This window comes from Salvelinus sp. IW2-2015, linkage group LG8 (genome assembly GCF_002910315.2).
Source record: "Salvelinus sp. IW2-2015 linkage group LG8, ASM291031v2, whole genome shotgun sequence".
Taxonomy (NCBI): Eukaryota; Metazoa; Chordata; class Actinopteri; order Salmoniformes; family Salmonidae; genus Salvelinus; species Salvelinus sp. IW2-2015.
This window is the reverse complement of record NC_036848.1, coordinates 9,808,540-9,831,271: the sequence shown is the minus strand read 5'-3', so window position 1 is coordinate 9,831,271 and position 22,732 is coordinate 9,808,540.

Below are 22,732 nucleotides of genomic sequence, written 5' to 3'. Positions count from 1 at the left end.
ACTCATATTTAGCTGCTACTGAATCTTATTCCGTCCGACTTCTAGGATCATTCTCCTCGCGACTCCGGAGCCAATATTAGCTGTGCGGTGCGTTGTTTTACCCATGAGCCGGTTGCCTAGGTAACGTTGCATAAGAGCAGCGGGAAGGAAAGGATGCCCCTTGCTGATTGCGAGATGGGAGACTAGGAGGTAGATTTACCCAGCAGCCCCCTTGTTCTCTATCTCTCTTTCTCTCTCTCTCTATCTCTCTGTCTCTCTGTCTCTCTCTCTATGTCCCTCTCTCTCCCTCACTATCTCTTTAGTTTCTCTCACCAACTCTTTATACTCCAACACTCTGATGTGTTACACTAGTAAGGATCAAACAGTTCCACATAGTGTATGTTAAAGCCCGTATGGCTCTTAAAGCATTTCACCACGTCTGTTAGCTTAGTGGCTCTCCTTCCTGATATCACTGTCCTCTGTAGCAAGTTGCCTTTCCTCATCATTATATGACACGCAACAAAAGCTCATACCTGTCCAAATTAGATTGCTACCAATAGAATTTAATGAGCACCACCAGTGGACTGAGCACGACCTAAATTGAAATCTAAGTCTCACTGTATTTGACTTCAGAAGGCCTAGCGTTCTGGGTCTCCTAAATGAATAAACTGAGTGTCTTGTGGAACATTCAGTACCAGTCAAAAGTTTGGACACACCTACTCATTCCAGGGGTTTTCTTTATTTTTTACTATTTACTACATTGTAGAATAATAGTGACGACATCAAAACGATGAAATAACACATATGGAATCATGTAGTAACCAAACAAGTGTTAAACAAATCCAAATATATTTTATATTTGAAGATCTTCAAAGTAGCCAACCTTCGCCTTGATGACAGCTTTGCACACTCTTGGCATTCTCTCAACCAGCTTCACATGGAATGCTTTTCCAACGGTCTTGAAGGAGTTCCCACATATGTTGAGCACTTGTTGGCTGCTTTTCCTTCWCTCTGCGGTCCAACACATCCCAAACCATCTCAATTGGGTTGAGGTCAGGTGATTGTGGAGGCCAGGTCATCTGATGCAGCACTCCATCACTCTCCTATGTTTAACACTTTTCTGGTTACTACATGATTCCATATGTGTTATTTCATAGTTTTGATGTATTCACCATTATTCTACAATGTAGAAAATAGTAAAATAAAGAAAAACCCTGGAATGAGTAGGTGTGTCCAAACTTTTGACGGGTACTGTATGTCTGGAAGAATTGTCATGTTAAATGTGCAGTGTACTGTACTGTACTGTACTTGATTTTCTCACACTGGCATTAACCAGTGACCATGCAGCTAATCCCCACAGTGAAGCATCTCTCCATGAGACCACGTCTCTCAGCCTGATAGGCTGCCTGGTAACTGCAGGCTAAGGCCACACACAGTCCTTAGCTAAGAGTGTCTGTGTACAGAGCCTGACAGGATAGTGCATGTAGATTCCGTAGAGATATGTGGCTCCAGATTGCCGAGCGTTCCCAGTCTTTCCAACAAGTGGATAATGTTCTGTGGAAGCCACAGTGTTTCTGTCTGTGGCAGGATGAGTAGAGCCATCCTTGGCTGTGGAGACAGCATTGTGTGTGTCGATGTGTGTGTGTGTGTGTGTGTGTGTGTGTGTGTGTGTGTGTGTGTGTGTGTGTGTGTGTGTGTGTGGTGTGTGCGTGTGCCTGCTTGCTGTTGCCTGGCATTTTAGCATGTTTACTGTTTGTGTTTGTGTGTTTTTAGAATGTTAACAGTGTGGTTCGTGTGTTTTAGGATGTTAACCAGTGTGTATGTGTGTGTTTTAGATGTTAACAGTGTGTGTGTGGTGTGTTATTAGATTACAGCTGTGTGTAGATAACCAGTGTGGTGCTGTTGTAGTGTGTGTTTACGATGTGTGGTGTAGTGTGTGTTTTAGATGTTAAACAGTTGTGTGTGTGTGTTTTAGCGAATGTTAACAGCTGTGTGTGTGTGTTTTTAGATGTTAACAGTGTGTGTGTTGTGTCTTTAGTGTAAGTGTGTGTTTGTTGTGTTGTTTAGATGTTGAACCAGTTTGTGTGTGTGTGTGTGTGTGTGTGTGTGTCTGTCGTGTGTGCTTTAGATTCGTTCACAGTGTGTGACTGTGTGTGTGTGTTTTAGAGATGTAATCCAGTGCTGCTGTGTGTGTGTGTGTTGTACGTGGTGTGTTTTAAATGTTAACAGTGTGTGTGTGGTTTTAGATGTTAGAGTGTGTGTTGTGTGGTTTCTAGATTGTTAACAGCTTTTTAAGTCGTGTGTGTTTTTTTAGTATCGTTAACAGTGTGTGTTGTTTTTATATTGTTTAACAGCTCGTGTCGTGTGTTTTTCATGTTAACAGTTGGTGTGGTTATGTCAGATGTGTGTCTTTAGATTGTTAAACAGTTTGTGGTTTATATGTAGTTGTGTGTTTTTAAGCATGTTACACGCTGTCGTGCTGTTGTGTTTCTTCAGATGTTACAGCTGGTGTGTCGTCTCTAATGCAGTCCTCTATGTTATTTTGTTCAAGTTCTTCATTTGCACACTGCGACCTGCCCAAAGATAAGCATCAGCAGTGTGACACAGACACAACACAGAGTTTACACATGGAGTAAACATAACAAGTCAATAACATAGTAGAAGAAAAAGAAATAAACAGCAGAATCTATATACAACATGTGTTGCACAAGGCAAATGTAGGAGGTAGGCAATAAATAGGCATAGGAGCGAATAATTAAATTTAGCCAGATTAACACCTGGACGTGATAACTCATCAGATGACCAATGTGCAAGTAGAGATACCTGGTGGTGCAAAAGAGCAGAAAAGTAAAATTAATAAAACAGTAAAGGGGATGAGGTGAGGTAAATTGGGTGGGGCTATATACCGAGGACTTATGTTACAAGCCTGCGCTATCCGGTTAGCTGCTCAGATAAGCAGCATGTTTAAACAGTTGTTGAGGGAGATAAAAGTCTCCAACTTCAGAGATTTTTGCAATCTCGTTCCCAGTCCGCCATTTCAGCAGTAGATCGGAAGGGAAAGGCCGGCCAAATGAGGTTTTGGCTTTTAGGGATGATAGGTGAACGATTACACCCTGCTGGAGCGCCGTGCTGCGGGTGGGTTGTAGCCATCGTCGACCAGTTGGACTGAGATAAGGCGCCACTTTACCTAGCATCAGCCTTGTAGATGACCTGGAGCCAGTGGGTCTGACGATGAACAATGTGCGAGGGCCAGCCGAACTAGGCATAACAGGTCGCAGTGGTTGGGTTGGTATAGGTGCTTTAGTAACAAAGGATGGCACTGGTGGAGACTAAGCTGGTACATCCAGCTTTCACTGAGTAGAGTATTGTAAGCTAATTTTTGTAGATGACATCGCCGAAGTAGAGGATCGGTATGGATAGTCAGTTTTACTAGGGTAAGTTTGGCAGCGTGAGTGAAAGGAGGCTTTGTTGCGAAATAGAAAGCCGACTCTAAGATTTGAATTTGGGTGTGTGTGTGTGTGTGTTTTAGATGTTAAAGTGGTGTGTGTGTGTGGTTTTAGATGTTTAACCGTGTGTGTGAGTGTGTGTTTTTAGGATGTTAACAGTGTCATGTGTGTATTGTTTTTATATGTTAACAGTGTGCGTGTGTGGGTTTTAGATGTTAAAGTGTGCGTGTGTGTTTTAAGATGTAACAGTGGTGGCTGTTGTGGTGGTGTGTGTGTGTGTTTTAGATGTTTAACTCGTGTGGTGTGTGTATGTCGTGTGTGTTTTTAGATGTTAAACCGTGTCCTGTGTGTGTGTGTTTTCATTTATGTTAAACAGTGGTGCGTTGTGTGTGTCGTTTTAGATGTTCAACAGTGTGTGTGTGTGTGTGTTTCGATTGTATTAACAGTAGTAGTGTGTGTGGTGTGGTGTGTGTGTGTGTGTGGTGTTGTGTTGGTGTGGGGTTTGTGTGTGTGGTGGTCGGTGTGTTGGTGTTTTAGTATGTTAACAGTCGTGTGTGTGTGGTTGTGTTCTAGAAATTGTTAACAGTGTGTGTGTGGTTGTTTTTAGGATGTTAAGAGTGTGTGGTGGTTTTAGATGTTAACCTGTCTGTGTGTGGTGTGTTTTAGATGTTTAACCAGTGTGGTGTGTGTGTGTGTTCTGAGATGTTAACAGTGTGTGTGTGTGTGTGTGTCGTTTTAGATGTTCAAGAGTGTGTGTGTTTTTTAGACTGTTAAACCGTGTCTGTGCTGTGTGTTTTTAGATGTTAACCGTGTGTGTGTGTGTGGGGGGTGGGTTTTTTAGATGTTAACAGTGTGTGTGTGTGTGGTGGTGTGTGTGTTGTTGTGTGTGTTTTCGGATTGTTATACAGTTGGTGTTTGTGTGTTGTGTGTTACTTAGATGTTAACAGTGTGTGTGTGTGTGTGGTTTTAGCTGTTTTAAGAGTTGTGTGTGTTTTTCGAATGTTAACAGTTGTGTGTGTGTGTGTTGTGTGTTTTATATGTTAACAGTATGTGTGTTTTAGATGTTAACAGTTTGTGCTGTGTTTTATATGTTTATAGTGTGTGTGTGTTTAAGATATTTTAACAGTTTGTGTGTTTTAAAGATGTTAACAGTGGGTGTGTTTTTTAGATGTTAACAGTTTTTGTGTGTGTTTTATAACTGTTTACAGTGTGCTGTTGTGTCTTAAGAATGTTTACAGTTTTTGTGTGTTTTAGATGTTAACAGTGTGGTGTGTTTTAGCATGTTTAACAGTGTGTGGTGTGTGTGTTGTAGATGTTTTAACAGTGGTGTGTGTGTTTTTAGGAATGTTAAAGGTTGGTTGTGTTTTTATATGTTAACAGTGTGCGTGTGTGTTTTTAGATGTTAAGTGTGTGTGTGGTTTCCTGTGTGTTTTTTAGATGTTAAACAGTGTTGGTGGTGGTGTGTTTTAGATTGGTTAACAGTGGTGTTGTGTGTGTGTGCTTCTAGATGTTAACAAGTGTGTGTGTGTGTTTTAGAATGTTTTAAAGAGTGTGTGTGTGTTTAGATGTTAACAGTGTGTGTGTGTGTTGTTTTAGATGTTAACAGTATGGTGTGTTTTAGATGTTAACAAGTTTGTGTGTTGATTTTTGTTAAAGTGTGGTGTGTGTTTAGAGATGTTAACAGTTTGTGTGTTTTTAGATGTTAACAGTGTGTTGTGTTTTAGATTGTTTAACAGTGTGGTCTGTGTTTTAGATGTTAACAGGTGTGTGGTGTGTGTGTTTTAGATGTTAACAGGGTGTGTGTGTAGATGTTAACAGTGTGTGTGTGTGTTGTGTTTTAGATGTTAACAGTGTGCTGTGTGTGTTGTGTGTGGGTGGTGTGTGTGGTAGATGTTAACAGTGTGTGTGTTTTGATGTTAACAGAGTGTGTGGTGTTTTAGATGTTAAAGTGTTGTGTGTGTGTTTTTAGATGTTACAGGGATGGTGTGTTGTAGACTGTTTCAACCGTGTGTGTGTTTTCGATTGTTACACAGTGTGTGTGTGTGTGTGTGGTTAGATGTTAAACAGTCGTGTGTGTGTGTGTTTTTAGATGTTAACCAGTGTGTGTGTGTGTGATTTAGAATGTTAACAAGTGTGGTTGTGGTTTTAGATTGTTAACAGTGTGTGTGTTTTAGATGTTAATTGCGTTGTGTTTGTGGTGTGTGTTGTGTGTGTTGTGTGTGTGTGTGTGTGTGTGTGTGTGTGTGGTGTGTGTGTGTGTGTGTGTGTGTGTTGCTGTGTGTGGTGTGTGTGTGTTGTTTTTAGATGTTAACAGTGTGTGTGTGTTTTAAGATGTTAACATTGTGTGTGTTTTAGATGTTAACAGTGGGTGTGTGTTTTAGTGTTTCACAGTTGTGTGTGTTTTTAGATGTCCAAAAGGTGTCGTGTTTTTTTAAGATGTTACAGTTTGTGTGTGTTTTAGATGTTTGAACAGTGGTGGTGGTGTTTTAAGATGTTACAGTTGTGCTGTTGGTTTTTAGGATGGTTTTAACAGTGTGGTGTGTTTTAGATGTTACCAGTTTTGTGGTGTGTCTTTGATGTTAACACGATTTGTGGTTAATTTTAGATGTTAACGAGTTTGTGTGTTTTTAGATGTTACAGTGTGTGTGTGTTTGATTGTGTTATTTTAGATGTTAACAGTGTGTGTGTGTGTGTGGTTTAGATTTTTACAAACAGTGTGGTGATTTTAGATGATACACAGTGTGTGTGTTTTGTAGGTGTTAACAGTTTGTCGTTTTTTTTTGTTGTTTTTTGTGTGTTGTAGATGTTAACAGTGGTGTGTTGTGTGTTGTGTGTTTTAGAATGTGAATAGTGTGTGTTTGTTTTAGATGTTAACAGTGTTGTTTGTGTGTGTGTGGGTTTTAGATGTTTACGGTGTGTGCGTGTGTGCTGTGTGTGTTTTTAAAGATTTTAAAAGTGTGTGTGTGTGTTTAAGATGTTAAACAGTTTGTTTGGTGTTTAAGAATGTTAACAGTTTGTGGTTTTAGATGTTAACAGTTTTTTGGTGTCGTTTTTAGATGTTAACAGTTTGTGTGTTTTTTATATGTTAACAGTGTGTGTGTTTTTAGATGTTTCAACAGTGTGTGTGTGTTTTTTTTAGATGTTAACCAGTGTGTTTGTGTGTGGTGGTGGTTTTCGAATGTTAACAGGTGTGTGTGTTTTAGATGTTACAGTGGGTGTGTGTGTGTTTTAGATATTAACAGTGTGTGTGTGTGTTTTTAGATTGTTAACAGTGTGTGTGTGTTTTAAGAGTTACAGTGGTGTGTGTGTTTTTAGATGTTACAGTGTGTGTGTGTGTTTTTAGATATTAAAAGTGTGTGTGTGTTTTCAGATGTTAACAGTGTGTGTGTGGTGTTTTTAGATGTTAACCAGTGTGTGTGTTTCTAGATGTTAACAGTTTGTGTGTATTAGAGTTAACAGTTTGGTTGGTGTGGGTTTTAGACTGTTAACAGTCGGTGGTGTGTTTTAGATGTTTAACAGTATGTGTTGTTTTAGATGTTAACAGTTTGGTGTATTTTAGAATGTTAACAGTTTGTGTGTGTGTGTGTTTTAGATAGTTAACAAGTTTTGTGTTTTAGATGTTAACAGTGTGGTTGTGTTTCAGGATGTTAACAGTTTGGTTGTGTTTTTAAGATGTTAACACGTGGTGTGTGTTTTTAGATGTTAACCAGTGGTTGGTGTGTTTGAGATGTAACAGTGTGTGTGTGTGGTGTGTGTGTGGTGTTTTTAGATGTTTAACGTGTGTGTGTTTTAGTATGTTAACAGTGGTGTGTGTGTGTGTGTTTTAAGATATTAAACAGTGTGTGTGGGTGTGTTTTTAGATGTGAACAGTGTGTGGTGTGTTTTTAGATGTTAACAGTGTGTGTGTTTTAGATGTTAACATGTGCTGTGTGTGTGCTTTTTAGATATTAAACAGTTGTGTGTGTGTCTTCAGATGTTACAGTGTGTGTGTTGTGTGTTTTAGATGTTAACAGTGTGTGTGTTTTTATGATGTTAAAGTTTGTGTGTTATTAGATGTTCACAGTTTTGTGTGTGGTTTTTAAGATGTTAACAGTGTGTGTGTTTTTAGATGTTAAACATAGTATTGTGTGTTTTTAGATGTTAACAGTGTGGTGTTGTTTTATATGTTAAACAGTTTTGTGTATTTTAGATGTTAACAGTTTGTTGTGTGGTTGTGTGTGCTTTAGATGTTAAAGTTTGTGTGTTTTAGATGTTAAAGGTAGTGTTGTGTTCAGATGTTAACAGTTTGGTGCTGTTTTTAACGATGTTAACAGTGCCTGTGTGTTTTAGATGGTTAACAGTGTGTGTGGTTTGAGATTTTTCAACAGTGTGTGTGTTTGGAGATGTTAACAGTGTTTGTGTCTTGAGCATGTTTAACGTTGTGTGTGTTTTAGAGTTATCAGTGGGGTATGTGTTTGTGTGTGTGTTTTAGATTGTTAACAGTGTGTGGTGTGTGTTTTAGATTTTTGTTTAACAGTTGTGTGTGTGTTTGTGTGTGTGTGTGTGTTTTAGATGTTACAGTGTGTGTGTTTAGATGTTAACAGTGTGTGTTTTTTAGATGTTGATGGTGTGTTCGTTGTGGTGTTGTGGTTGTGTTTTAGATGTTAACATGTGTGTGTGTGTTTTTAGATTGGTTAACAGTGTGTGTGTTTTTAGATGTTAACAGTGTGTTGTGTTTTTTGATGTTAACAGTTTTGTGTGTGTTTTTTAGATGTTAACAGTTTGTGGTGTGTTTTAGATGTTACAGTGTGTTGTTTTTTAGATGTTAACAGTTTGTGTGTGTTTTAGATGTTTAAGTTTTGTAATTGCTGTTTTAGATTGTGATATGTGTGTTTTTTGTTTTAGATGTTAAAGTGTGTGTGTGTGTGGTTTTAGATGTTTTACGGTGTGTGGTGTGTGTGTGTGTGTGCGTGTTTTTTAAGGAGATTTTAAAAGTGTGTGTTGTGTGTTTAAGATGTTAACAAGTTTGTGTGTGTTAAGATGTTCACAGTTTTGTGTGTTTAGATGTTTTAACAGTTTGTGTGTTTTAGATGTTAACAGTTTGTTGTGTTTTAATATTGTTAACAAAGTGTGTTGTGTTTTAGATGTAACAGTGGTGTGTGTGTTTTTTTTAAGATGTTAACAGTGTGGTGTGTGTCGTTGTGTGTGTGTTTTAGATGTTAACAGTGGTGTGTGTTTTAGATTTACCAGTGTGTGTGTGTGTTTTTAGATATTAACAGCGTTGGTGTGGTGTTTTTAGGATGTTTAACAACATGTGTTTTTGTGGTGTTTTAGATGTTTAACAGTGGTGTGTGTTTTAGATGTTACCGTGTGTTGTGTGTGTTTAGATATTAACAGTGTGTGTGGTGTTTCAAGATGTTTACCAGTGGTGGTGTGTGTGTGTTTTTAGATGTTAACAGTGTGTGTGTTTTAGAATGTTACAGTTTGTGTGTATTAGATGTTTAACAGTTTTGTGTGTGTTTTAGATGTTAAACAGTTTTGGTGTGTTTTTATATGTTTAACGTTTTGTGTATTTTTAGATGTTCAAACAGTTTTGTGTGTGTGTTGGTGTTTTAGATCGTTAACAGTTTTGTGTTTTTTAGCTGTTAACAAGTGTGTGTGTTTCAGAATGTCAACAGTTTGTGTGTTTTAGATGTTAACTAGTGTGTGGTGTTTTAGATGTTTAAACAGTTGTGTGTCGTTGAGATGTTAATCAGTGGTTGTGTTTGAGATGTTAACAGTGTTTGTGGTTTGAGATGTTAACGTGTGTGTGTTTTAGATGTTAACAGTTTGTGGTGTGTGGTGTGTGTTTTAGATGTTAACAGTGTGTCGTTTTTTATGATGTTATCAGTGGTATGTGTTTGGTGTGTGTGTTTTAGATGTTAACAGTGGTGTGTGTGTTCTTAGATGTTACAGTGTGTGGTGTGGTGTGTGTTTTAAGATGTTAACCAGTGTGTGTGTTGATGTTAACCAGTGGTGTGTGTTTTAGATGTTAATGGTGTGTTGGTGTGTGTGTGTGTGGTGTGTGTGGTGTGTGTGTGTGTGTGTGTGTGTGTGTGGTGAGTGTGTTTTAGATGTTAACGCTGGTGTGTTGTGTTTTTAATGTTAAACAGTTGTGTGGTTGTTTTAAGATGTTTACAGTTTGTGTGTGTTTTAGGATGTTAACAGTTTGTGTGTGTTTTAGATGTTTAACAGTGGGTGTTGTGGTTTTAGATTGTTAACAGTATTGTGTGGTGTTTTAGATGTTTCACAGTGTGTGTGTGTTTTAAGATGTTCACAGTTTGTGTGTTTTTATATTTTTTAACAGGTTGTGTATTAATGTTTTATATTATAACAGTGTGTGTGTGTGTGTGTGTGTGTGTGTTGTGTGTGGTGGTGTGTGGTTGTGTGTGTGTGTGTGTGTGTGTGTGTTTTAGATGTTTAACAGTGGGTGTGTGTTGGTTTTTAGATGTTAACGTGTGTGGTGTTTTCGATGTTAACAGTTTTGTGTTGTTTTATATTTTAACAGGTTGTGTATTTATGTTTTATATTATCAGTGTGTGTGTGTTGTGTGTGGTGGTGTTGTGTGTGTGTGTTGTGTGGTTGTGTGTGTGTGTGTTGTGTGGTGTGGTTTTAAGATGTTAACAGTGTGTGTGTTGTTTCTTAGATGTTACGTGGTGTGTGTTTTCAGAATGTTCACAGCTTTGTGTGTTTATTATTTTAACAGGTTGTGTATTATGTTTTATATTATAGACAGTGTGTGTTGTGTTGTGTGTGTGTGTGGTGTGTGTGTGTGTGTGTGTGGTGTGGTGGTGTTTTAGATGTTAACAGTGTGGTGTGTTGTGTGTGTATTTTAGAATGTTAACAGTTTGTTTGTTTTTTGTGTTTTTTGTGTTGTTTGTAGATGTTAACAGTGTGTGTAGTCGTGTGTGGTTGTGTGTTTTGGTCTGTGTGTGTGTATGGTTTTAGATGTTACAGTGTGGTGTGTGTGTGTTTTTTAGATTTTTACAGTGTGTGATTTAGATGATAACAGTGCGTGTGTGTTTTAGATGTTAACAGTTTGTTTGTTTTTTGTGTTTTTTTTGTGTGTTTGTAGACTGTTAACAGTGTGGCTGTGTGTCGTGTGTGGTGTTTTAGGATGTTAACAGTGTGGGTGTGTGTGTGTGTGTGTGGTGGTGTGTGTGTGTGTGTATGTTTTAGATGTTAAACAGTGTCTGTGGTGTTTTAGATGTTATGGTGGTGTTTGTGTGTGTGTCTGTGGTGTGTGTGCTTGTGTGTGTGTGTGTGGTGTGTGTGTGTGTGTGTGTTGTTGTGGTGTGGTGTGTGTGTGTGTGTGTGGTGTGTGTGTGTGTGGCTGTGTTTCTAGATCGTTAACAAGTGGTGTCTGTGGTTTGTTCTAGGTGCTGACGCTGTCCTGGTTCTGATAGCTCGAGTCCTGTAATCGTGGTGTGGAGCAGAGAATCCAACCAACCCCGAGCCCAAGAGACAGAGAGACAGAGCTTCCAGAGAGAGCCTCAAATTGAGGTTCCTACTGGGGGTGGAATTGACTCCGTGGTCCAATTTCCATGGCAAGGAACACGTCCAGAAGTAACCTGCTCACGCTCATACATCGCTAAGGTATACACACTCACCAGAGAGGTCCACACACACAACAAAACATTTAGAGCACACCACACACACACACACTCCTTTGAGAAAGAAACTGTCCAATATGGCAGCTAAAAATGAAACAGTACACTGGCACAGAAACCTAGAGACCAGGCAGAGAACTAGAAGACTAGGACAGAAACCAGAGACTAGGGGAAGAGAACTGGAGACGTAGGGCAGAGAACCAGAGCACTAGGATAGAGATCTAGAAGCTAGGGTAAGAGCACTAGAGAATTGAGGACAGAGAACTAGATGAACTAACAGCCGAGAACTAGAGATTAGGAAGCGAACTAGAAACTAGGGCATGAGAACTAGAACCTAAGACACGAGACTAGAGATTAGGACCAGAGACTTAAGAGACTACGGGCAGAGAACTTGAGACTAAGACAGAGAACTAGAGATTAGGACAGAGAACTCGCGACCTAAGACAGAGCAACTAGAGAATTAGGACAGAGACTAGAGATTACGGAACAGAAACTAGAGACTAAGACAAAAGAACAGAATTAGGAACAGAGGACTAGAGACNGCAGGACTAGAGACTAAGACAGAGAACAAGAGACTAGGACAGAAACTAGAGACTAGTAGAGAACTAGAGACTAGGATGAGAACTAGAGATCATGAATAAGATATAGAATAGGACTAGAGATAAGGAACTTAGAGAATTAGGACAGTAAAGACTAAGAGACTAGACGAGAGAACTAGAGATTAGGACAGAGAACTAGAGACTAGGATAGAGATACTAGAGATAAACAGAGAACTAGAGACTTAGAGACAGAAAACTAGAGATTAGTACTAGAGAACTAGAGACTAGGATAAGAGAACTAGAGACTATCGGACAGAGAACTTAGAGACTAGGATAAGAGAACTAAAGGACTAGAGACTAGTAGAACTAGAACTAGGATGAGAAACTAGAGACTTAGGACAGAGCAAGACTGATAGAGAACTAGGAACTAGACAAGAACTAAGACTAGGACAGAAAAGAGACTGGCTAGAGAACTAGAGACTAGGAAGAGAACTAGAGGACTAGACGACGAAGAACACAGAGATCTTAGACAGAGAAACTAAGACTAAAGACAGAGAACCAGAGACTAGACAGAGAACTCAGAGACTAGGATAGAGAAACTAGAGACTAGAACAGAAGAACCAGAAGACTAGTGACATGAGAACTAGAGACTAGGACAGAGAACTAGAGACTAGATCAGAGAACAGGACTAAGACAGAGACCTAGACTAGATAGAGAACCAGAGACTAGGAAGAGAACTAGATTAGACATAGAACTAGACTAAGACAGAACTAGACTAGGACAGAACTAGAGACTAGGAAACAGAACTATGAGATAGGCAGAGAACTAGAGACTAGGATTAGATAACTATGGTTAGGACAGAGATACTAGAAGCTAACAGAAAACTATCACATGGACCACAGGAACTATGATAACCTACAGACAGCAGAAAGACAGCAGATTCCCTTCTTCCCCTGCATTTTTCCAACCAGCAATCAGCCCAAGTAATCCACAGTCTGTCTGCTGCCTGCCTGTCTGCCTGCCTGCTGCCTGTTCTGCCTGCCTGCCTGCCTGCCTGCCTACTGCCTGCCTATCTCACTGTCTGTCTTTGTCTGTCCTCTATATGAATATGATGGATTTCAAATATTTTCTGTGTGTGCTTGCGTGCATGTGAGCGACAGAATGGTCACAGGCTAGTGAAACCTGTCGTCTGCCCAGCTCTCACACAATGTCCCTTCAGATGTTATGTCATGTGTCACAATTGGAATATGCAAAGCCAGCAGACAAATATGATTTAGACACAACAAAGAGCTTAGCCCAGCACTTGCCTCCCAGGAGTGTGTGAGTGTGTTTATTGGGAATGTGAGTGTAGAATTGAATCTCTGAAAATTAAACCTGATTGAGAGTAGAGAGAGATTGTGTGTGCGTGTCTGTGTGTGTTACATGCATGCACGTGTGTGTTTTGTCGAGCATGTGATTGTTTGTCGTGTGTTGTGTGTGTGTGTGTTGTGTGTGTGTGTGTTGTGTGTGTGTTGTGTGTGTGTGTGGTGTGTGTGTGTGTGTGTTGTGGTTGTGTGTGTGTGTGTGTGTGTGTGTGTGTGGTGTGGCCTTTCGCATAAAAAGCAGCAGACAGGTATCAGAGATTTCTATCAAAAACAGCAGCAGTTGTGTTTTAGTCTGTACTCCGGTGTTGTGAAAGAACAGCAGCCCCTCCACTTTTGACTCCCTGTTTAGATATCTGTAAGACACTCTTAGAGGGAATGCAACGCCAATTTGCAGGCACCCTTCTCATCTAACAAGACAAGAGATTTTTAACAGCGCATTCAGAATAAATTACTGAAAAACCGATAAACAGTAAATAAAATAAGCAAAACAACCTCCCACGCATGGATCTATGCCACTTTCTCTTGAAAGTTAACTTTGCTCACTTTAGATCGTCTCGCTCTCTCTCTCTGGCGGTATGAGTTTACTCAGGACTTGGAGCTTTTGCTTTTATACTTTTTTGGTACATGAGGTATCTCCATGAGGTATCCCATGACGTATTCCATGAGGTATCTCCATGAGGTATCTCCATGAGGTTTCTCCATGAGGTATCTCTATGAGTATTCTCTATGAGGTATCCATGATGGTATCTCCATGAGGTATCTCCATTAGGTATCTCCATAGTATCTCCATGAGTATCTCCATGAGTATCTCCTACTGAGGTATCTCCATGAGGATTATCTCCATGAGTATCTCCATAGAATGTATCTCCTATTGAGTATCTCCATGAGTATCTCACGAGGTATCTCCATGAGTATCTCCATCGAGTATATCTCATGAGGATCTCCATGAGTATTCTCCATGAGTACTCCATGAGGTATCTCCCATGAGGTATCTCCATGAGTATCTTCCATGAGTATTTCTCCATGAGGTATCTCCATGAGGTATCTCCATGAGGTATCTCCATGAGGTATCTCCATGAGGTATCTCCATGCATCAAAGTAAGTGAAGCAAAGAGAAGCTCAGAGTAGGAGTTCTGATCTAGGATCAGATTTTCCCTCTTATTCATTATGATTTAAAAGTCAAACTGACCCTAGATCAGCACTTCTACCCTGAGACTAATACTGGTGTGGAGATCCAATGGATGCTATTACCTCAGCCTTTGATTAGGCAACATGGCTCCATACCTTCAGTGGCTTCCATTGAGGCCTTATTGTCAGGATTCCAAAAGTGGTGAGTGAAGGAGTCAGGCGCAGAGAGCAGGGTAGTTCAAAAAGGACGTGGATTTAATATTCCAAAATACCAGAGAGACGGTCACGCCACACACACAAGGGCGCGTAAAGTCCCAGTCCAAACAAACAGGACTAAACAGAATAGGAACAGACACCACAAGAAATGAACGAAACACCACAAACAGAAAAACAAGCCCGCACAAAAGTCGGCGGGCCAACTGGGTTTAAATAGCCCACAATCAAACCTAAACACAAAACAGGTGCAACAAATCAGACACAACTAAATGAAACAGAAAAGGGGATCGGTGGCAGCTAGTAGGCCAGCGACGACGACCGCCGAGCGCCGCCCGAACGGGAAGAGGCACCATCTTCGGCGGGATTCGTGACACTTATTCTATCTAGGAACATGGCTACGCTGAAGAGGCTCTCTTTCTTTCTCTCCTCATCATTGTCCAAGGCTGCCAGGGTCAGATCATAGAGGCTCTCTTTCTTTCTCCCCTCATCATTGTCCAAGGCTGCCAGGGTCAGATCATAGAGGCTGTCTCAGAGCAGAGAAGACTGTGTTATCTTAACCTTTTGTTGTCTGTGAGCTTTGTGTGTGTGTGTGTATGTGTGTGTGTGTCTGTGTGTGTGTGTGTGTCTCTGTGTCTGTGTGTTTGTGCGTGTGTGTGTGCGTGTGTGTTATCTTCCTCTACCAGGGAAGCTTGAGGGTACAATATACTGCAGGCTGTGTGAGTGTGTAGAGTATTTTTTATCTTGCTTTTATTCAGTCCTTTAGCAGGCCATGCTTTCCGCTAGATAGTACTTAAAAGTACCTTGAGAAGTACACAGAGAGAACACTCTCAACCCAAAATGGTTTATTGTTTACTCCATGTGTAACTCTGTGTTGTTGTCTGTGTCACACTTTATCTTGGCCAGGTCGCAGTTGCAAATGAGAACTTGTTCTCAACTAGCCTACCTGGTTAAATAAAGGTCAAATAAAATAAAATCAAAAATATACAATTCCAGTCCTGTTGATTTCCGCTGCTCCCCAGTACGTACTGTATATCCAGGTATACATCATTCATCTGAAAAACCAGTATATTCCACGTGAAGTGGTCACCCTTACTCTAAGTAGCTTAGCCCACGAGTGACTCAGAGCTATAGCCAGCCTGTCTCTCTCTTGTTATCTATAAGAAGTCTGTTAGGACCCCCAGCCGGTCGGGGGCCCCCGACCCAATTATTATCCTTTTAATATATKTTTTTTTTAGGAAGTAAGTCAGGATCTCTTTTGAGAGTTAGAATAGTAGAATACACATGTGGTTGTACATCAGAAGTTTTCCTCTTGTTATGTCCATCACTGACAGTCAATCAATTAACCCATGCCAGCTAAAATGTTTTAGATTGGTAGGTTAGTCTAGCCAGCTATCTTGACTTGTAGTAATCATGGCCGAATACCAACTGGGTGAAGGTCACGTGCCCAGGGGTCCTAACCTCCAGGGTCCTGACCTCCAGAGGGCCCCCATTGATTTTTTTAGTCAGTCTCACAGTCTCACAGAAATGGAGGGAGAGGGAGTATGAGAATGAGAATGAGAAGGAGAGACAGTGGGAGAGGGAAGAGAGAGAGATAGGGGTCAGAGATGAGGTGGGCCGTCTGTCAGTCAGCTCCCACGGAAACCTCTGAATCCTGTCTGTAGAGTTCAACTAGAGTGTTTACCTCCTACTCCCTTCCCATGTTAATCTGGTTCTTCCAAATCCTCCTTTCTTTCTCAATAGCATCAATTGATAAATTCTAGTGTGGTTTGGTTTGTCAATGACCAACCAATTGAAGAGCCCAGAGCTTGTCCATTAATGAACAAACACACACACACTCTAGGCCCAATCAGCAACAAGCTGCCCCCAGAGAGGAGAACAGAGGTGAACAACATGACTGAGAAATGCAGTTCATTGATCAGCTTCTTAAATGGTCCATGGGAAATGAAGAGGAATGTACCTGAATCAAAAGATCCCTAACCCCCCCCCCCTCTCTCGCTCCGTGCACGAGTCACATAATCACCAACACACACACTCTCACATAATCACACGGCCAAGGGCAGGAGGACAGGGAGCGTCAGTGATGCACAATATTCCACCCTAAAGTCTGTCAAATTCCACTGTCTGAGAGAGAGAGACCATTCCATTGTGACATCCATTGTGTTGTAATCTCTTGCTTATGAAGTGTCTGCTTAATGATACTGTATCAACCCAGAGGACACTGTTTCCCTGTCTAACTGATGGGAGACCTTTACACTGACAGACACTGTTTGTGATGAGCGAGATGGCTGGATGGTGTTAATAATCAACTCATCCACTCTAATATGAGTGCTGTGTGTGTCCGTGTGCTTGTGAGTGGGTGTGGGTGTGTGTGTGTCCGTGTGTGTCTGTGTGTGTATAGGTGTGTGTGTGTCAGTGTGTGTGCGTGTGGGTGTGTGTGTGTCCGTGTGTGTGTGTGCATGTGTGGCTGATTAAGCTAGCCTGGCTGTGGTGGGTGCTAATGAATGCATCATGTCCAAGTTAAAGGCCTGCGTGGTAACAGAGAAAGGCCATCAGGTAATAATAGGGAGAATGGGACACATCTGTGAGCAGCAGACTCTGAACTAACACTCTGAACTAACATTCTGAACTAACACTGCTGACGTTACTACTGGGGTGAAGCTTAGGCATTACTCTTCAGGAAGGCGCCAGGTAGTCAAGCTGGACTAAACATTCCTTGCCACCTAACCCTGAAATAGACATTTCTACTAGTAAGGCTGTAGACGACCTGACTAACCTCTGAACTAACATTCTGGAACTATACTATTCTGAACTAAACACTCTAATTCAGACATACTACCATACCATCTCTGAACTAACACTCGTGAACTAACATTCTGATACTAACACTCTGAAACTAACATTCTGAACTAACACTCTGAACTAAACACTCTGAACTAACATTACTGAACTAACATCTGACTAACATATCTGAAACTAACATCTCTGAACTAACATTCTGAACTAACATTCTGAACTAACATACTGAACTACTTCTGAACTAACATCTACCTCTGAACTATACGTTCTGACTAACATCTGAACTAACATTCTGAATCTAACACACTCTGAACTAACATTCTGAACTAACATTCTGAACTAAACCTATGAACTAACGTTCCTGAACTAAACACTCTGAACTAGTCAATACTATTGAGCTAATTGAACTAACACTATACCAACTACATTCGGAACTAACACTTGTGCGTCAGATAGAATGAACTTGCGACATCATAACGATCACCTGAACTAACACTCTGAACGTAGTGACATCGATTCTGAACTACTCTGACTAACATTCTGACTAACATTCTGAACTAACATTTCTGAACTAACACTCTGAACTAACACTCCTGAAACTATACACTCTGAACTAACACTCTTGAACTAACACTCGTGCTACCTTAACATGTCTCGAACTAACACATCTTCTGAAGCGTAACCAGTTATGGAACTAACACTCTGTACCACCCAGAGTGACATAGTCGCCTGAGGACTAATACATGCTCTGAACTAACATTCTGAACTAACATTCTGAACATAACACTACTGAACTAACACTCTGAACTAACACTCTGAACTAACATTCTGAACTACACTGTTCTGAACTAACATTCGGAACTAACACTCGAACTATACACTCTTGAACTAACACTTCCTGAACTAACACTCTGAGACTAACATTCTGAACTAACACTATGAACTAACCTGAACTAACACTCTGAACTAACATCTGAACTAAACATTCTGAACTACACTTCAATCTGAACACTTCTGAACTAACACTCTGAACTAACATTCTGAACTAAACACTCTGAAACTAACATCCTGAACTAACATTCTGACTAACACTCTGAACTAACACCTGAACTACACATTCTGAACTAACACTCTGAACTAACATTCTGAACTAACACTCTGAACTAACATTCTCGAACTAACACTATGAACTAAACATTCTGAACTAACATCTGAACTAACATTCTGAACTAACACTCTGAACTAACATTCTTGAACTAACATTCTGAACTAACATTCTGAACTAACAACTCTGAATACATTAACAATTCTGAACTAACACTCTGAACTAACATTCTGAAACTAACACTCTGAACTAACACTCTGAACTAACATTACTGAACTAACACTCTGAACTAACATTCTGAACTAACACCTGAACTAACCATTCTGAACTAAACATTACTGAACTAACACTCTGAACTAACATTCTGAACTAACACTCTGAACTAACATTTGAACTAACATTCTGAACTAACACTTCTGCTAACATTCTGAACTAACACTTCTGAACTAACATTCTGAACTAACACTCTGAACTAACACTCTGAACTAAACACTCTGAACTAACACTCTGAACTAACATTCTGAACTAACATTCTGAACTAAACATTCTGAACTAACACACTCTGAACTAACACTCTGAACTAAACTCTGAAACTAACACTCTGAACTAACACTACTGAAACTAACCATTCTAAACTAACACTCTGAACTAACATTTATGAACTAACACTCTGAACTAACATTCTGAACTAACATGCTGAACTAACAATTCTGAACTAACATTCTGAACTAACACCTTGAACTATCACTCTGAAACTAACACTCTGAACTAACATTCTGAACTAACACTCTGAACTAACATTCTTGAAACTACACTCTGACTAACCACTCTGAATAACATTCTGAACTAACACTCTGAACTAAATTCATTGAACTAATACTATGAACTAACACTCTGAACTAACACTCTGAACTAACATTCTGAACTAACATCCTGAACTAACACTCGAACTAACAATTCGAACTAAACACTCTGAACTAACACTCTCTGAACTAACATCTCTGAACTAACACATTCTGAACTAACATACTCTGAACTAACACTCTGAACTAAACACTCTGAACTAAACATTCTGAACTAACACTCTGAAACTAACATTCTGAACTAACACTCTGAACTAACATTCTGAACTAACACTATGAACTAACATCTAACTAAAACATTCTGTTGAACTAACATTCTGACTAACACTCTGAACTAACATTCTGAACTAACATTCTGAACTAACACATTCTGAACTAACACTCTGAACTAACATTCTGAACTAACACTCTGAACTAACTTCTACTAACACTCTGAACTAACACTCTGAACTAACATCTGAACTAACACTCTGAACTAACATTCTGAACTAACACTTGAACTAACATTCTGAACTAACATTCTGAACAACACTCTGAACTAACATTCTGACTAAACACTCTGAACTAACATTATGAACTAACATTCTGAACTAACACTCTGAACTAACATCTGAACTAACACTCTGAACTAACATTCTGAACTAACACTCTGAACTAACATTTCTGAACTAACACTCTGAACTAACATTCTGAACTAACACTCTGAACTAACACTCTGAACTAACACTCTGAACTAAACCTGCTGATTCCTCCCTCTCTACCCCCTCTTACAGATGCATACTGCAACTCACATCCTCCACATACGGTACAACACCCGTTCTGCCAGTCACATTCTGTTAAAGGTCCCCAAACCACTCACATCCCTCGTTCCTCTTTTCAGTTTGCTGCAGCTAGCGACTGGAACAAGCTGCAAAAAAAACACTCAAACTGGACAGTTAAATCTCCATCTCTACATTCAAAGACTCAATTATGGACACTTGAGGTTGCTACACGTGATGTATTTGTTTTCTCTATCTTTTGCCCTTTGTGCTGTTGTCTGTGCCCAACAAGGTTTTTACCATGCTTGTGTTTCTACCATGTTGTGCTGCTGCCATATTTGTTTGCTTTGCTATGTGTTCTAGTGTTTTTTGTCATGTTATGTTCTATCATGTTGTTGTCATGTGTTGCTGCAATGCTGTGTTGTTTGTCTTAGGTCTCTCTTTATGTAGTGTTGTGGTGTCTCTCTTTATGTAGTGTTGTGGTGTCTCTCTTTATGTAGTGTAGTGGTTTATGTAATGTTGTCTCTCTCTATGTAGTGTTGTCTCTCTTTATGTAGTGTTATGGTGTCTTCTCTTTATGTAGTGTCGTGGTGTTCTTTATGTAGTGTTGGCTCTATGTAGTGTTGTCTCTCTTTATGTAATGTTGTCTTAGGTCTCTCTTTATGTAGTGTTGTCTCTCTTTATGTAATGTTGTCTTAGGTCTCTCTTTATGTAGTGTTGTCTCTCTTTATGTAGTGTCTCTCTTTATATAGTGTCGTCTCTCTTTATATACGTGTTGTCTCTCTTTATGTAGTGGTGTCCTCTCTTTATGTAGTGTTGTCTCTCTTTATGTAGTGTTGTCTCTCTTATGTAGTGTTGTCTCTCTTTATGTAGTGGTGTCTCTCTTTAATGTAGTGTTGTCTTATGTAGTGTGTCTTAGGTCTCTCTTTTATGTAGTGGTGTCTCTATGTAGTGTTGTTCTCTCTTTAATGTAGTGTTTGTCTCTCTTTATATAGTGTTTGTCCTATCTTTATGTAGTGGTGTCTCTCTTTATGTAGTGTTGTCTCTATGTAGTGTTGTCTCTATGTAGTGTTGTCTCTCTTTATGTAGTGTTGTCTTAGGTCTCTCTTTATGTAGTGTTGTCTCTATGTAGTGTTGTCTTAGGTCTCTCTTTATGTAGTGTTGTCTCTCTTTATGTAGTGTTGTCTTAGGTCTCTCTTTATGTAGTGGTGTCTCTCTTTATGTAGTGTTGTGATGTCTCTCTTGTTGTGTTGTGTGTTTTGTCGCAATTTTCCTCTTGGTAGGCCGTCATTGTAATCAATAATTTTTTCTTCACTGATTTGCCTAGTTAGGGTTAACCCTAACCCTAACCCTAAATAAAATAAGAGAGAGAGAGAGAATAAAAACATTGTTGGAGATGTTCAGTCAGAAGTTCCTTCCTCTCTCTGACCCAGTCTGTAATACCTGTATCAAGCAGACTACCATAGTCCCTGTGCCTAAGAACGCCAAGGTAGCCAGTTTATTTTGTATACTGCCCCAACAGATCCACAGATGACGCAATCTCTATTGCACTCCACACTGCCCTTTCCCACCAATGACTACAGTGCAGCGTTCTACACCATAGTGCCCTCCAAGCTCATCACCAATATCAGGACCCTGGGACTGAACACCTCCCTCTGCAACTGGATCCTAGACTTCCTGAGTGGCCGCCCCCAGTTGATGAGGGTAGGCAATAAGACATCTGCCACGCTGACCCTCAAAACGGGGGTCCCTTAGGGGTGTGTGCTCAGTCCCCTCCTGTACTCCCTGTTCACCCACGACTGCGTGGACATGCACGACTCCAACACCCATCATTAAGTTTGCAGACGACACAACAGTGGTAGGCCTGATCACCGATGACGATGAGGCAGCCTATAGGGAGGAGGTTAGAGCAAGACAAAAGAGCTGATCATGGACTACAGGAAATGGAGGGCCGAACATGGCCCCATTCACATCGATGGAGCCATAGTGGAGCAGGTCGAGAGCTTCAAGTTTCTCAGTGTCCACATCACTAAGGACCTATCATGGTCCACACACATCAACACAGTCGTGAAGGGGGCACGACAACGCCTCTTCCTCCTCAGGACACTGAAAAGATTTGGCATGGGCCCTCAGATCCTCAAAAAGTTCTACAGCTGCACCATTGAGAGTATCTTGACTGTTTGCATCACCGCTTGGTATGGCAACTGGTCGGCATCCGATCACAAGGTGCTACAGACGGTAGTGCGTACGTCCCAGTACATCACTGGGGCCAAGCTTCCTGCCATCCAGGACCTCTATACCAGGCGGTGTCAGAAGAAGGCCCGAAAAATTGTCAAAGACTCCAGACACCCAAGTCATAGACTGTTCTCTCTGCTACCGCACTCTGCTACCGCACTCTGCTACCGCACTCTGCTACCGCACTCTGCTACCGCACTGCAAGTGGACCCGGAGCACCAAGTCTGGGACGAACACAACCCTGAACAGCTTCTACCCCACAAGCCATAATTCTGCTGAACAGTTAACCAAATGGCTGCCCGGACTGATTTTGCGCGGACTCTCTTGCACTGGCTCTATGCACGCTCACTGGACTCTACCCACACACTCACTGGACTCTACCCACACGCTCACTGGACTCTACCCACACGCTCACTGGACTCTACCCACACGCTCACTGGACTCTACCCGACGCTCCTGCTCTACCGTGCACGCTCACTGGACTCTACCCGCACGACTCACTGGACTCTACGCCACCACGCTCACTGGACTCTACCCACACGCTCACTGGACTCTACCCGCACACTCACTGGACTCTACCACACACTCACTGGACTCTACCCGCACACTCACTGGACTCTCCCACACACTCACTGGACTCTACCCACACACTCACTGGACTCTACCCGCACCTCA